This window comes from Salvelinus sp. IW2-2015, linkage group LG14 (assembly GCF_002910315.2).
Source record: "Salvelinus sp. IW2-2015 linkage group LG14, ASM291031v2, whole genome shotgun sequence".
NCBI lineage: Eukaryota > Metazoa > Chordata > Actinopteri > Salmoniformes > Salmonidae > Salvelinus > Salvelinus sp. IW2-2015.
Genome location: NC_036854.1, coordinates 24,662,415 through 24,677,414, shown reverse-complemented (window position 1 = coordinate 24,677,414; position 15,000 = coordinate 24,662,415).

The window sequence follows — 15,000 nt, the reverse complement described above, 5'->3', positions numbered from 1 at the left end:
ATACATGCTGTGCGCTCAAGACTCCCACTCTTCCCTATATTGTATTGTGTGTACAGTGGTGTCGTCTTTAGCAGGTGAAACACGAATCAGGAGTGGTGAATGGCACCGGATGATGGGAAGTTTTCTATTTTACGCAAACCACTTCTTTGGGATTTGATTTAATAATCCTAATAATGAATCCCAACTGGGCGTGCTAAGCAAGGATAATCATGGCTAATCACTGTAGTACAGTTATACAGTAGAATCATGTGTGGAAAATGACATCATACAGTACTCCACCAGGAAATGACATCATACTGTACTCCACCAGGAAATGACATCGTACTCCACCAGTATATGACATCATACTGTACTCCACCAGGAAATGACATCGTACTCCACCAGGAAATGACATCGTACTCCACCAGGAAATGACATCATACAGTACTCCACCAGGAAATTACATCATACTGTACTCCACCAGGAAATGACATCATACAGTACTCCACCAGGAAATTACATCATACAGTACTCCACCAGGAAATTATATCATACTGTACTCCACCAGGAAATTATATCATACTGTACTCCACCAGGAAATGAACTCATACAGTACTCCACCAGGAAAATCAATCATCAACAGTACTTATCACCAGGAAATTATATTCATACGGATTGTACTCCACCAGGAAATTAATTATGCTCACAGGTATACTGTACTCCACCAGGAATTATATCATACTGTACTCCACCAGGGGGAAAATTTTATCATCATAAACACTGGTACTCCACCAGAAATTATATCATACTGTAAGACTCCATCCAAGGAAATTATAGTCAAACTGTACTACACCAGGAAATTATATCATACTGTACTCCACCAGGAAATATATATACTGTACTCCACCAGGAAAATTATATCATACTGACTCCACCAGGAAATTATATCATACTGTACTCCACAGGAAATTTATTCATACTGTACTCCACCAGGCAAATTTATCAATACTGTAACTCCACAGGAAATTAATATCATACTGTAAGCTCCACCAGGAAATTATATCATACTGTACTGCCACCAGGAAATTATATCATACTGTACTCGCACCGGAATTATATCATACTGTACTTCCACCAAGGAAGAAAAATGACTAGGTAACTCCACCAGGAATGAAAACATATTCAGTACTATAGAAATAATTAAAACAATATGATGGGAGTTTATGATTTTGTCATGATAGTAACTGTATATTGTTAGGAGTGTTTATGATACTTCTTCATGAGTGCCAAAGGATCAAAATCATGTTTTAACACACTAAATGGAAAAACTAGAAATGAATCATATCACTGAAGTATCTCTCTTACTTGTAATTCTATCGTTTATCTTGCATTCTATAGGGCCTTATGCACAGCCCTTTGACATTTAGTTTATATGGCCTGATGTGTTTCCATGGGTAGGTTTGTGTTTACCAATCTCACAGTGTCATTTCTAGAAGACACATAAAGCTGCAAACATGATTCGTGAATGTAAATATAATTATTCTGTAATTCAATGATGTGATAATTGTGTAACGCATTACACCATATCTGGTGTCCTCAAAAGGTTTTGTGTACCACTGTAACAATGTGCATATTGGTGAGTCATTTCAACATTTTAGAATAAATGTACGTGCTTGAGTAGAACGTGTCAATGTTCTCTGAGAAAATAGGATGCATTGCAAAGATAGCACGCCACTGAATTACAATACCTGAAAAAACACAAAATAACCCAGCATGCTACAGCTGTTTGCCTGCCATCATTTGAAAATCAGCATTGGGAAAATCTTTGGATATCCAATATCTATACCTTAGGATGTGTGTGTAGGTGTGTGTGTGTGTGTGTGTGTGTGTGTGTGTGTGTGTGGTGTTGTGTGTGTGTGTGTGTGGTTGTTGTGTGTGTGTGTTTGTTGTGTGTGTGTGTGTGTGTGTGTGTGTGTGTGTGTGGTGTGTGTGTGTTTTGTGCTTAATAACGGTTATTCAATTTTGGCTTAGCATGCCAGGTTACAGGCTACTGATTTAAGGGTGATTTTTTTGTGGGGGGCCTTTCAGCACAAGGTTCAGACAGCGATAGCCCACCTGCTTCATTATATAGTGTCTGTGAGGCAAGGTGCTGCACTACTTGTCCTGAAAATTAACATCTGTTCCATTCATTGAACACAGCATACAGTACATGCAAGTATATGCAGGTTTAAAACCTCTTAAGGATCAGCCCCTTTTTTTACATTTTTGCCTAAAATGACATATCCAAATCTAACTGCCTGTAGCTCAGGCCCTGAAGCAAGGATATGCATATTATTGGTACCATTTGAATTGAAACACTTTGAAGTTTGTGGAAATGTGAAAGGGATGTAGGAGAATATAACACAGGAGATCTGGTAAAAGATAATACAAAGAAAAGAAAAATTGTATATTTTTTTGGGACCATCATCTTTGAAATGCAAGAGAAGGACATAATGTATTATTCCAGCACAGGTGCAATTTAGATTTGTGTATGTGCAAAGTTTTAGACTGATCCAATGAACCATTGCATTTCTGTTCAAAATGTTGCATCAAGACTGCCCAAATGTGCCAAATGTGTTTATTAATAACTTTATGTTCAAAACTGTGTACTCTCCTCACACAATAGCATGGTATTATTTCACTGTAATAGCTACTGTAAATTGGACAGTGCCGTTAGATTAACAAGAATGTAAGCGGAAGCAAGACGTCAGTGTCCGCGTTGTGGCTGGTTTTCCTTTTTTAGTTCGTGATTGTCTGTAGACCCTGCCACATACGTCTCGTGTCTGAGTCGTTGAATTGCGACTTCACTTTGTCTCTTTACTGACTTTTTGCCTGTTAGATTGCCTTACGGAGAGAATAACTACACTGTCACCTTACCATGGTTAAATGTGATGGTTCGCGCTTTCAGTTTTGTGTGAATGCTGCCATCTAGCCATGGTTTCTGGTTAGGGTAGGTTTTAATAGTCACAGTGGGTGCAACATCTCCTATACACTTCCTGATAAACTCAGTCACCGTATCAGTGTACTTGTTGATATTATTCTCGGAGGCTACCCGGGACATATCCCAGCTCGCGTGATCAAAACAATCGTGAATAGAGTGGATTCCGATGGGTCAGACCAGCGTTGAATAGTCCTGAGCACGGATACTTCCTATTTGAGATTCTGCCTATAGGAAGGGAGGAGCAAAATGGAGTCGTTACCAGATTTGCCAAAGGAGGACGGGGGCGGGCCCTGTAGGCATCCCAGAAGTTGTGTTTTAGCAGTGTGAGTACTACAATCATTGTGTTCATTGAACTTCGGCAGCCTTTATCTTAAAATTGCTCTGTTTAAATCCCCAGCCACAACGGCCTCAGGATATGTGGTTTCCAGTTTGCATAAAGTCCAATGATGTTCTTTGAGGGCTGTTGTGGTATCGGCTTGAAAGGGGATATACATGGCTGTGACTATAACCGAAGAGAATTCAATTGGGAAGTAATAGGGTCTACCTTTGATTGTAAGGAATTCTAGGTCGGGTGAATAAAAGGACTTGAGTTCCTGTATGTTGTCACAATCACACCATGAGTCGTTAATCATGAAACATACACCCTCGCCCTTCTTCTTCCCAGAGAGATATTTATTCCTGACTGAGAACCAAACTGGCTGGATGGACTCAGACAGTATATCCCGACAGAGCCATGTTTCCGTGAAACTTAGTATGTTACAATCCCTGATGTCTCTCTGGAAAAAAATCCTCGCCCTGAACTCGTCAACTTTATTATCCAGAGACTGAACATTAGCGAGTAATATACTCAGAAGCGGTGGGTGGTGTGCGCACCTCCTAAGTCGGACTAGAAGACCACTCCGAGTATCTGTTAAATTGCCCTGGGCGGTACGAACAAAGGATTCGATTCAGGAAAGTCGTATTCCTGGTCGTAATGCTGGTAGTGCTGGTGAGTTTCCGCCGCTCTGATATCCAATAGTTTTTCCCGGCTGTATCTAATAACACAAAAACAATTCTGGGCTAATAATGTAAGAAATAACATGTAAAAAAAAAAAATACTACAAAGTTTCCTAAGAGCTAGAAGCACGGCAGCTCTCTCTGTCGGCGGCATTTCATAATTTAGAGTTAGAGTTACAATTAGAGTTAAGGGTTAGGTTTATGGTTAAGGTTAAAGGTAAGGTTAGGTTAAGGATTACGGTTAAAGTTAGGTTTGGCGATTAGGGAAAACAGGATTTTAAATGGGAATCTATTTTTTGGTCCCCACAACATGTGTGTGTGTGTATATCTCAGTCAACAGATCTAAACCCAATTGAACACTTATGGGAGATTTTGGAGCGGTGCTGAGACAGCATTTTACATCACTATCAACAAAACACCAAATTATGGAATTTCTTGTAGAGGAATGGTCTTGCATCCCTCCAATAGAGTTCCAGACACTGGTACGATCTATGCCAAGGTGCATTGAAGCTGTTCTGGGGGCTTGTGGTGGCCCGACGCCTTATTAAGACACTTTATGTTGGGGTTTCCTTTATTTTGGCACTTACCTGTACAGTATGTTGTCTGTGAACATAATTAAACGCATCCTGAACTTTAGGTGACCCGTTTGCACATCTTTATGAAACAGAGCTGTGCCCGTCATTATTCCTTCAGCCAACTGCAGACATTTTATTGAGTCCTGAAGCTTATATTAAGTGCTGAATCAGGTCTTGTAGAATGAGCCATTGATTTAGTCCTGATGTTGGTATTAAGTATCAGGTCTTGTAGAATGAGCCATGGTTTCAAATGGTCTCCTACTGTAGAGTGCTACCGTAAACAATGGCATGCTACAGATTCTGAAACACGCTAAGCATAACACTAAATCTCCAGTGCACCAACCCACTGTGTGAATAAATGCCATTCTATTGTGTCTGGAAAATATAAAATCCCAGGGGACCAGATGTCCTCTTCGGCAACGGGAGAGAATTTAGGAGGTGACAGTCACATGGGCGACAAGGTGTCACGCTCCAGTAGATGCATTATTTAATTACATTACTGTCACAACGCAATCAGCTATCTGCCTGCCATAAGCCCTTACCTGGCATGTCAGTTCTTGAATAATGGAGGAATACTGGGCTCTTAACCGGCGACGGAGGCAACGGTGGTGCTGGTAGCGGTGGTGCTGGTGGCAGTGGTGCTGGTGGCGGTGGTGATGGTGGTGGTGGTGATGGTGGTGGTGCTGGTGATGGCGATGGTGGTGATGGTGGTGGTGCTGTGAGGATGGTGGTGGGTGGTGGTGGTGTGGTGGTGTGTGAGTGGTTTCGGGGGATGGTGGTGGTGGCGGGGCTGGTGGGTGTGGCGGTGGTGGTGGTGGGGTTGGCTGGGGGTGGTGCGGGGGTGGTGGCGGTGGTGGCTGGCTGATGGTGCGGGGGTGGTGGCGGTGGTGGTGGTGGGGGTGGTGGCAGGGGGGTGGGTGGTGGGTGGTGGGGGGGTGGATGTGGTGGTGGTGGTGGGGGTGGTGGCCGGGGGTGGTGGCGGGGGTTGGTGTGGTGATGGTGGTGGTGTGGGGTGGTGGTAAGGGGTGGTTGGTGTGGGGGGGTGATGTGATGGGGGTGGGTGGTGGTGGGGTGTGGTGGTGGGTGGTGGTGGTGGTGGTGGTGGTGTGGTGGTGGTGGTGGGGGGGGTGATGATGGTGGGTGGTGGTGGTGATGAGGGTGATGGCGAAGTTGGTTGTCCAGAAATGTAAAAGCTGAGAGACAAAATAGCGTGGTGTGCATATACAGAGTGCCGACAGCTGGAAAGGCTGACTAGGTGTCCATCATTTTTCGACATACAAAGCATAATTATCACCTCACAGCAGAAGGGAACGTGCATAATTATCAACCAAAAACTTAAGTCAGAATCAGAGTCAGAGTCAAGAAAACTATCGTTGGCAATATCTCCCCGCATCCACTATTTAGGAAAAATTTGTGAGACTCAACTTAATAACTATATTAAAAGCCTTTATGATGCATTCTCTTTTGACACAACCATTTGTCATGCCTGTGTTGTGAATTGTGACTCACTGATAAATATTTTTCAAAAAGGAGATTATGATGAAACATTATTAGAAAACAGTCATGGATATTTACCCACAAGGCAACAGACGACATTTAAAGGTCCCGAACAGTTATTCTGATTCCCATGTAAAATTGCCTTTTGAGTGCATATATCACCGATAATATTTTTGTGGGATGCTAAATACTTTTTCTCTCATGACTAACTACCAGGAAGTTTGAAAAGACAGGCTGAGTGGGCGGGGAGCTTATATTTATGAGCTCGCCTTGACTGACAGCTCTTTAAAACGCCTATGCAGTGAGCAGTGTTGCAGAAAATCATGTCAATTAAATTTTGTGATAGCATCTCAAACAACATTGAAATTGCATCAATGATGTAATTTTTTTTTATACATCTTCCGTTTGGCATGTCTCTTGTGATGAGGTTCACATCAGCACTGACTGATGTGTTGACATGACAACTGCGTCAGAGTTTTGAATGACCCTTCCCCCCTTTTTTTCCATGCTGGCTGAAGACCTGGCCAGTGACTAGTTAACACCAGACACAGATGAAGACCTAGCTAGACAGTAACTAGCTAACACCAGACACAGATGAAGACCTAGCTAGTCAGTAACTAGCTAACACCAGACACAGATGAAGACCTAGCTAGCCAGTAACAGCTAAACACCAGACACAGATGAAGCCTAGCTAGTCAGTAACTAGCTAACACCAGACACAGATGAAGACTTAGCTAGTCAGTAACTAGCTACACCAGACACAGATGAAGACCTAGCTAGCCAGTAACTAGCTCAACCAGACACAGATGAAGATTAGCTAGTCAGTAACTAGCTACACCAACACAGATGAAGACCTAGCTAGCCAGTAACTAGCTAACACAAGAACACAGATGAAGGCTAGCTAGTCAGTGACTAGCTAACACCAAGACACAAGATGAAGACCTAGCTAGTCAGTAACTAGCTAACACCAGACACAGATGAAGACCTAGCTAGCCAGTAAATATAGCTAACACCAGACACAGATGAAGCCTAGCTAGTCAGTAACTAGCTAACACCAGACACAAGATGAAGACTTAGCTAGTCAGTAACTAGCAACACCAGACACGATGAAGACCTAGCTAGCCAGTACTAGCTAACACCAGACAGCAGATGAAGACTTAGCTAGTCAGTAACTAGCTAACACCAAACACAGATAAAGACCTAGCTAGCCAGTAACTAGCTAACACAAGACACAGATGAAGGCCTAGCTAGTCAGTGACTAGCTAAACACCAGACACAGATGAAGACCTAGCTAGTCTAACTAGCTAACACCAGAACACAGATGAAGACCTCGCTAGCCAGTAACTAGCTAACACCAGACACAGATAGGCCTAGCTGTCTGACTTCCCAATGAGACCTGCTGTCAGTATAGCTAACACCAGACACAGATGAAGACCTAGCTAGTAGTCTAGTAACACAAAACCCATGAACATGCAGATAGAAAGTAACAGACACGTGAAGAACATACAGTGATTCTGAAAGTATTCAGACCCTTTCACTTTTTCCTCATTTAGTTACATTACAGCCTTGTTCTAAAATGGACTAAATAGTTATTTTCCCATCATCAATCTACACATAATCAAATCAAATCATTGTATTGGTCAATAACAACAAAACATTTTGCAGATGTTATTGCGGGAGTAATGACATGCTTGTGTTCCTAGCTCCAACAGTGCAGTAGTATATAACAATTCACAACAAACACACAAATCTAAAAGTAAAAGAATGGAATTAGGAAATATATAATATGAGGACGAGTAATGTCGGTGTGGCATTGACTAAAATACAGTAGAATCGGATAAAGTATTTACATATGAGATGAGTAAACATTAAACATTATGTAAACATTATTAAAGTGACTAGTGTTCCATTATTAAAGTGGCCAGTGATTCCATGTCTATGTACAGTACCAGTCAAAAGTTTAGCCAACCCCTACTTAAAAAAAAACTATTTTCTACATTGTAGAATAATAGTGAATACATCAAAACTGTGAAATAAACATATGAATCATGTAGTAACCAAAAAAGTGTTAACCTCTTGAGAATACAGGGGGTGCTGTTTCAACTTCGACATTTTGCGTTCCCAAATTAAACTGCCTCGTACTCAATTCTTGCTCGTACAATATGCATATATTATTACTATTGGATAGAAAACAATCTCTAGTTTCTAAAACCGTTTGAATTATGTCTGTGGGTGAACCAGAAGTCTTTCTGGCGAAAATCATGACAGGAACTGCGAAGGTCTGAAAACTAGGCTCTGATCTCGGATCAGTTTAAAGCTCTGTATGTGTTCCTATGGGTCGAAATGAACTGCACCCGCCTTCCCCTGGATGTCAGTAACCAATGAGAGTGGAATGGAGTCCTACGTATTTCTCAGACTTTATAAAAGGCCATGGAGTGGGAGGTCCGTTCTTTTCGACGCTCTTCAAGACGCAAGAGAGGACATCAGAATGGCATGCTCAAAAGCTCTCGTTATCGGCCTAAGATATATCCGTCTGTGATTTAATTCGATATAGGTGTTAGAAACATCATAACGAAGTTATTTTAAACCGATTTATATCAGTTTATGCGAGTATATTGGCTATTTTCGGAATTTTCGTAGTATTGCGTTTGGAGGATTTGGACATGTGTGTGCCACGTAGCTATTGTTAGCTGCTAATTCCGAAGTTGAAGAGGACGTTTTACAACAAGCAACGATTATTTTGGACAAAAGGACCACTTGCCAAGATTCTGATGGAAGCTCAACTAATAGTAAGAACTAATTATGATGTTAATTCGTTGTTCTGTGGAAAAATGTAAAAGTATTTTTCGGCCATTATTGCGGCACTGGTCTGGCTGTACGCACACTGTATGTCTAGTAACGTTAATTTTAAAATCTAACCAAGCGGTTGCATTAAATACTATGCATCTTTAATTGCTGTCCAGCCTGTATTTTTTAGTCAAGTTTTCGATTATTTATTGATTAGATTAGGTGCCTTTCCAAGATGGCGCCGGCCAGAATGCATGCAATGTTTTTACTGATTACATTGCATAACCACGATTTGTGCTGCTAAATATGCACATTTTCGAACAAAAGCTATATGCAGTTGTGTAATATGATGTTACAGGACTGTCATCTGATGAAGTATATCAAGGTTAGTAAAATTATATATCTTTTGCTGGGTTGTTACGATCGCTAACCTGTGCTGCTGGTAATTGCTTGTGTTTCTGGCTATTGTGGTAAGCTCATATAATGCTATATTGTGTTTTCGCCGTAAACACTTAAAAAATCTGACATATTGGCTGGATTCACAAGATGTTGGGCTTTCATTTGCTGTATGCTGTGTATTTTTCAGAAATGTTTAAGATGAGTTTTAGTTATTTTACGTTGTCTCTGTAAATTCTCTGGCAGCTTCGGCACTATTTCAGATTGCAGCTGCAATGTAAGAACTGTGATTTATACCTGAAAAATGCACATTTTTCTAAAAAAACATATGCTATACCATAAAATAGTTATCAGACTGTCATCTTATGAAGTTGTTTCTTGGTTAGTGGCTATATATATCTTTATTTAGTCGAATTAGTGATAGCTACCCATGCAGGAAAAAAATGGTGGGAAAAAAAAGTTGTGTCTTTTGCATCGTGGTTAGCTAATAGATTTACATATTGTGTTCCCTGTAAAACATTTTAAAAATCAGAAATGATGGCTGGATTCACAAGATCTGTATCTTTCATCTGGTGTCTTGGACTGTTGATTTAATGATATTTAGATGCTAGTATTAGATGCTAGTATGCTAGTATTCCACCATTGGCACCCCAATGGTGGAACAAACTCCCCCACGACGCCAGGTCAGCGAGTCAATCACCAACTTTCCGGAAACACCTGAAACACCACCTCTTTAAGGAATACCTAGGATAGGATAAAGTAATCTTCTAACCCCCCCCCCCTTAAAAGAGTTAGATGCACTATTGTAAAGTGGTTGTTCCACTGGATATCATAAGGTGAATGCACCAACTTGTAAGTCGCTCTGGATAAGAGCGTCTGCTAAATGACTTAAATGTAAATGTAAATGTAGTATTTACTTGTGACGCTATGCTAGGCTATGCTAGTCAGCTTTTTTTACTGTGGGGGGTGCTCCCGGAACCGGGATGGTGACTCGTGAGAAGTTTTAAACAAATCAAAATATGTTTTAGATTCTTTAAAGTAGCCACCCTTTGCCTTGATGACGGCTTTGCATACTGTTGGCATTCTCTCAACCAGCTTCACCTGGAATGCTTTTCCAACAGTCTTGAAGGCGTTCCTACATATGCTGAGCACTTGTTGGCTGCTTTTCCTTCACTCTGCGGTCCAACTCAATCCAAACCATCTCAATTGGGTTGAGGTAAGGTGATTGTGAAGGCCTCTGATGCAGGCCAGGTACTCTGAGGTAACTCTGGGTTAACTCTGAGAGCCAGTTTCATCATAGCGCGTGATGTTTCTTTAAACTGCACTTGAAGAAACTCAAAGTTTGACTGACTTTCATGTCTTAATGTAATGATTTGAGCTGTTCTTGCCATAATATGGACTTGGTCTTTTACCAAATAGGGATATCTTCTGTATATCACCCCTACCTTGTCACAACACAACTGATTGGCTCAAAYGCATTAAGAAGGAATGAAATTCCACAAATTATCTTTTAACAAGGCACACCTGTTAATTGAAATGTATTCCATTTGACTATCTCATGAAGCTGGTTGAGAGAATGTGAAGTGTGTGCAAAGCTGTCATCGAGGCAAAGGGTGGCTACTTTGAACAATCTCAAATATGAAATATACTTTGTAGAACACTTTTTTGGTTACCACATGATTCCATATGTGTTATTTCATAGTTTTTATGTCTTCACTATTATTCTACAATGTAGAAAATAGTAAAAATAAAGAAAAACCATTGAGTGAGTAGGCGTGTCCAAACATTTAACTGGTACTGTATATAGGGCAGCAGCCTCTAAGGTACAAGGTTGAGTAGCCGTGTGGTAGCTGGCTAGTGATGGCTTTTTAACAGTCTGATGGCCTTGAGATAGAAGCTGTTTTTCAGTTTCTCGGTCCCAGCTCTGATGCACCTGTACTGACATCGCCTTCTGGATGATAGCGGGGTGAACAGGCCGTGGCTTGGGTGGTTGATGTCCTTGATGATCTTTTTGGACGTCCTGTGACATCGGCTGCTGTAGGTGTTGGTGATTGTGTTGGAGGTGTGCGTGTCCACGCAGTCATGGATGAACAGGGAATAAAGGAGGGGGCTGAGAACGCACCCTTGTGGGGTACCAGTGTTGAGGATCAGCGAAGTGGAAGTGTTGTTTCCTACCTTCACCACCTGCCCAGTTGGACAGGGCAGGCTTCAGACTTAGGCCCCCGAGCTTTAATGATGAGCTTGGAGGTTACTATGGTGTTGAAGACTGAGCTATAGTCGCTAAACAGCATTCTTACATAGGTATTCCTCTTGTCCAGATGGGGTAGGGCAGTGTGCAGTGTACCCCATAATGACAAAGAAACAGGTTAGACTTTTTTAAATAAAAAATATAAAGCAGAAATATCACAGCATAAGTATCTTTGCTTAGATGAGAACTGTAAACTTTGATGATATTTGCTGACACCATACAGTAAAATTTTGGCACCAGTAGAGTTGCTATCTAGCTATATAAACCATGCCCCTCTGCAAACACACCTTCTTTGATGTTGGTTACAAGGCGGTACTTACAGTATTTAAAATTAGGTAAGAAAATCATGTTACCATTGGCATATTAAAATGAGAGTTAGGGTGATGTCTCCCTGTACCTTTAATAATCCCAACTCCTGAATGCAAGTGTTTGACATCCTCCATAACTCTCAAAGTATGAAAAATGACTGTTGCTTCTATATTGATGAAGTTTGGTCATAAAGTTATTGGTCCCCTCCTCCAGGGGACCAATAACTTTATGACCAAACTTCATCAATATAGAAGCAACAGTCATTTTTCATACTTTGATCTGGTTTCATCAAATTCTATTGAAAAACAATGTTTTTGGACTTGTTCATGACCTTTAAGAGCACTATACCAAATAAAGAGGTGATGATTACATGAAATGAATGCCTACTCTGAACTGAGTGTGTGGATTAAAGTAAACAGTCAACAATCATTATTACATGTATCATAATCTTTCTCCCCTTTGTCTTCCTCCTACTTATTATTATTATCATCATCATCATCATCACTATACATTATGGAGTTATTGGGCGTATAGAATGAGAGCACAGTTACCTTTTCAAAGTCGTCATCATCGCCACCATCGTTGCCGCCCATCTTCATCATCATCGTCATCATCACCATATCTATGCCCACAAAAAGGCCATATGGATGTTTACCCTTTCCCCAGCTTTAACCCCCAGCTTTAACCCCCAGCTTTAAACCCCAGCTTTAAACCCCAGCTGAAAAGACATTATCTCATGTCCATTGTATCACTACTGAAATGGCTGGCTCAGTGGCCTGGGCCTAATCACTAACAGTTCACACATTTTCTATAATAGCTACCTACACCTGGTACTGAATCATCCCCATTCTATTCAACTGTGCATCTAGCATCATTTCAGACATTCCAGGAGGTTCCAGTAATAACACCTCTAATTGTGGACCAACCCAAACAGGCAGTCAATCCAAAAAGGCAGTCAATCCAAACAGGCAGTCAATCCAAATAGGCAGTCAACCCAAATAGGCAGTCAACCCAAACAGGCAGTCAACCCAAACAGGCAGTCAACCCAAACAAGCAGTCAACCCAAACAGGCAGTCAATCCAAACAGGCAGTCAATTCAAACAGGCAGTCAATCCAAAACCAGCAGTCAATCCAAAAGGCAGTCAATCCAAAACAGGCATCAATCCAAAAGCAGTCAATCCAAACAGGCAGTCAACCAACAAACAGTCAACCAACAGGCAGTCAATCCAAAAGGCAGCAATCCAAACAGGCAGACATCCAAACAGGCGCAGCAAATCCAAAAAGGCAGTCAATCCAAAAGGCAGTCAATCCAAACAAGGCAGTCAACCCAAACAGGCAGTCACCAAAGGCAGGCAACCAAACAGGGCAACCAACCAAACAGGCAGTCAACCAAACAGGCAGTCAACCAAACAGGCAGTCAATCCAACAGGCAGTCAATCCAAACAGGCAGGACAATCCAAACAGAGACAATCCAAACAGGCAGTCAATCCAAACAGGCAGTCAATCCAAACAGGCAGTCAACCCAAATAGGCAGTCAACCCAAACAGGCAGTCAACCCAAACAGGCAGTCAACCCAAACAGGCAGTCAACCCAAACAGGCAGTCAACCCAAACAGGCAGTCAATCCAAACAGGCACAACATAGGCTCTTCAGTCTGGCCTTTTAGGACAATGCTAGTGATGGAAGGACAGCTCTGTCTTAAACGGGTAGGTCGTAATAACACTGACCCACTCTGCCTGCCTGCAAACCAGCGACTCGTCTAGGGCACGACCGTGATGAGCGGGAGGATAATGCAGCAGTTAGCCCCCCCCGTTTGCAGTGAAACTGATTACCGGTATGGAAACACCTTGGGAGATTAATTTGGCAGCCTAAACCTGAACAGTATACTTACCTCTTCATATTCAATAATGAAAAGCGTATATAATAGATCCCTCGATGCTAAAGTCAGATAGGATTTGTCCAATCAACAGCGTTTCACAATGGGAGTGTATTTTGCATTTCTTGTCTTTTCACAACGAAGACGGGCAGGCGGCTGTGTTGTATTACCTCTACCTGAGTAGGGAATACAGCCTTCTACTGCATTCTCAGTGTTATCTTATGCCTAGCCATGAAGACAGCGCTGAAATGGCCTTGGTTGTCCCTCCTTTCAATTTGACGAATAGGTATTTTCATTTGGATCAGGGGACGGTTGGTATTTCACATTTGAAAGCAGCCACAGGTTATGTTCAATGGGACAGCTTCCTCAAGGTTAGAACAAACTAAGCATGCATTCTGGAATTCTCCGACTATTGGAGCTGGAGGGAGACAGCATAGTCAGTGTGACATCATAACGTAATGATGACCACGAGTTGTGCAGTAAGTGACATTATGGACTTCTGGCCAGAGCAACGTGGCATGTCATATTTCATTGATTAATAACGTGACAGATACTTATATCATTAACATTAGAGCAGCGGACATGGACATGCTTTACTATGCTGTCTATAACAACGATGATTCAACCAGTGTGTTATCCGAGTGGTTATGCTCCCTGTAACATGGTAATTACTTGGGTACACGTATTGATGAGTTATATGTTATTATGGATGAGTTAAGTGTCATTATGGATGAGTTAAGTGTCATTATGGATGAGTTAAGTGTCATTATGGATGAGTTAAGTGTCATTATGGTATTATGGATGAGTTAAGTGTCATTATGGTGAGTTAAGTTCATTTGGATGAGTTAAGTGTCATTATGGATGAGTTAAGTGTCATTATGATGAGTTAAGTGTCATTATGGATGAGTTAAGTGTCATTATGGATGAGTTAAGTGTCATTATGGATGAGTTAAGTGTCATTTTGGAAAAATAAGTGTCTTTAAGGATAAATTAGGTGTCATTATTGATAAATGACGTGTCTTAAGGATAAAATAAGTGTCATTATAGTTAAATTAGGTGTCACTACGGATAAATTTGTGTCATTTTGGATGATTAAGTGTCATTATGGATAAATTAAGTGTAATTTTTGATGAATTAGTGTCATTATGGATGAGTTAAGTGTCATTATGGATGAGCTAAGTGTCATTATGGATGAGTTAAGTTTAATTATGGTGAGCTAGTGTCATTTTGGATGAATTAAGTGTCACTATTGATAAATGAAGTGTCACTCCAGATAATTAAGGGTCACTATAGGATGAATTAAGTGTCACTACGGATAATTAAGGGTCATATGGATGATTTAAGTGTCTACAGGGTAC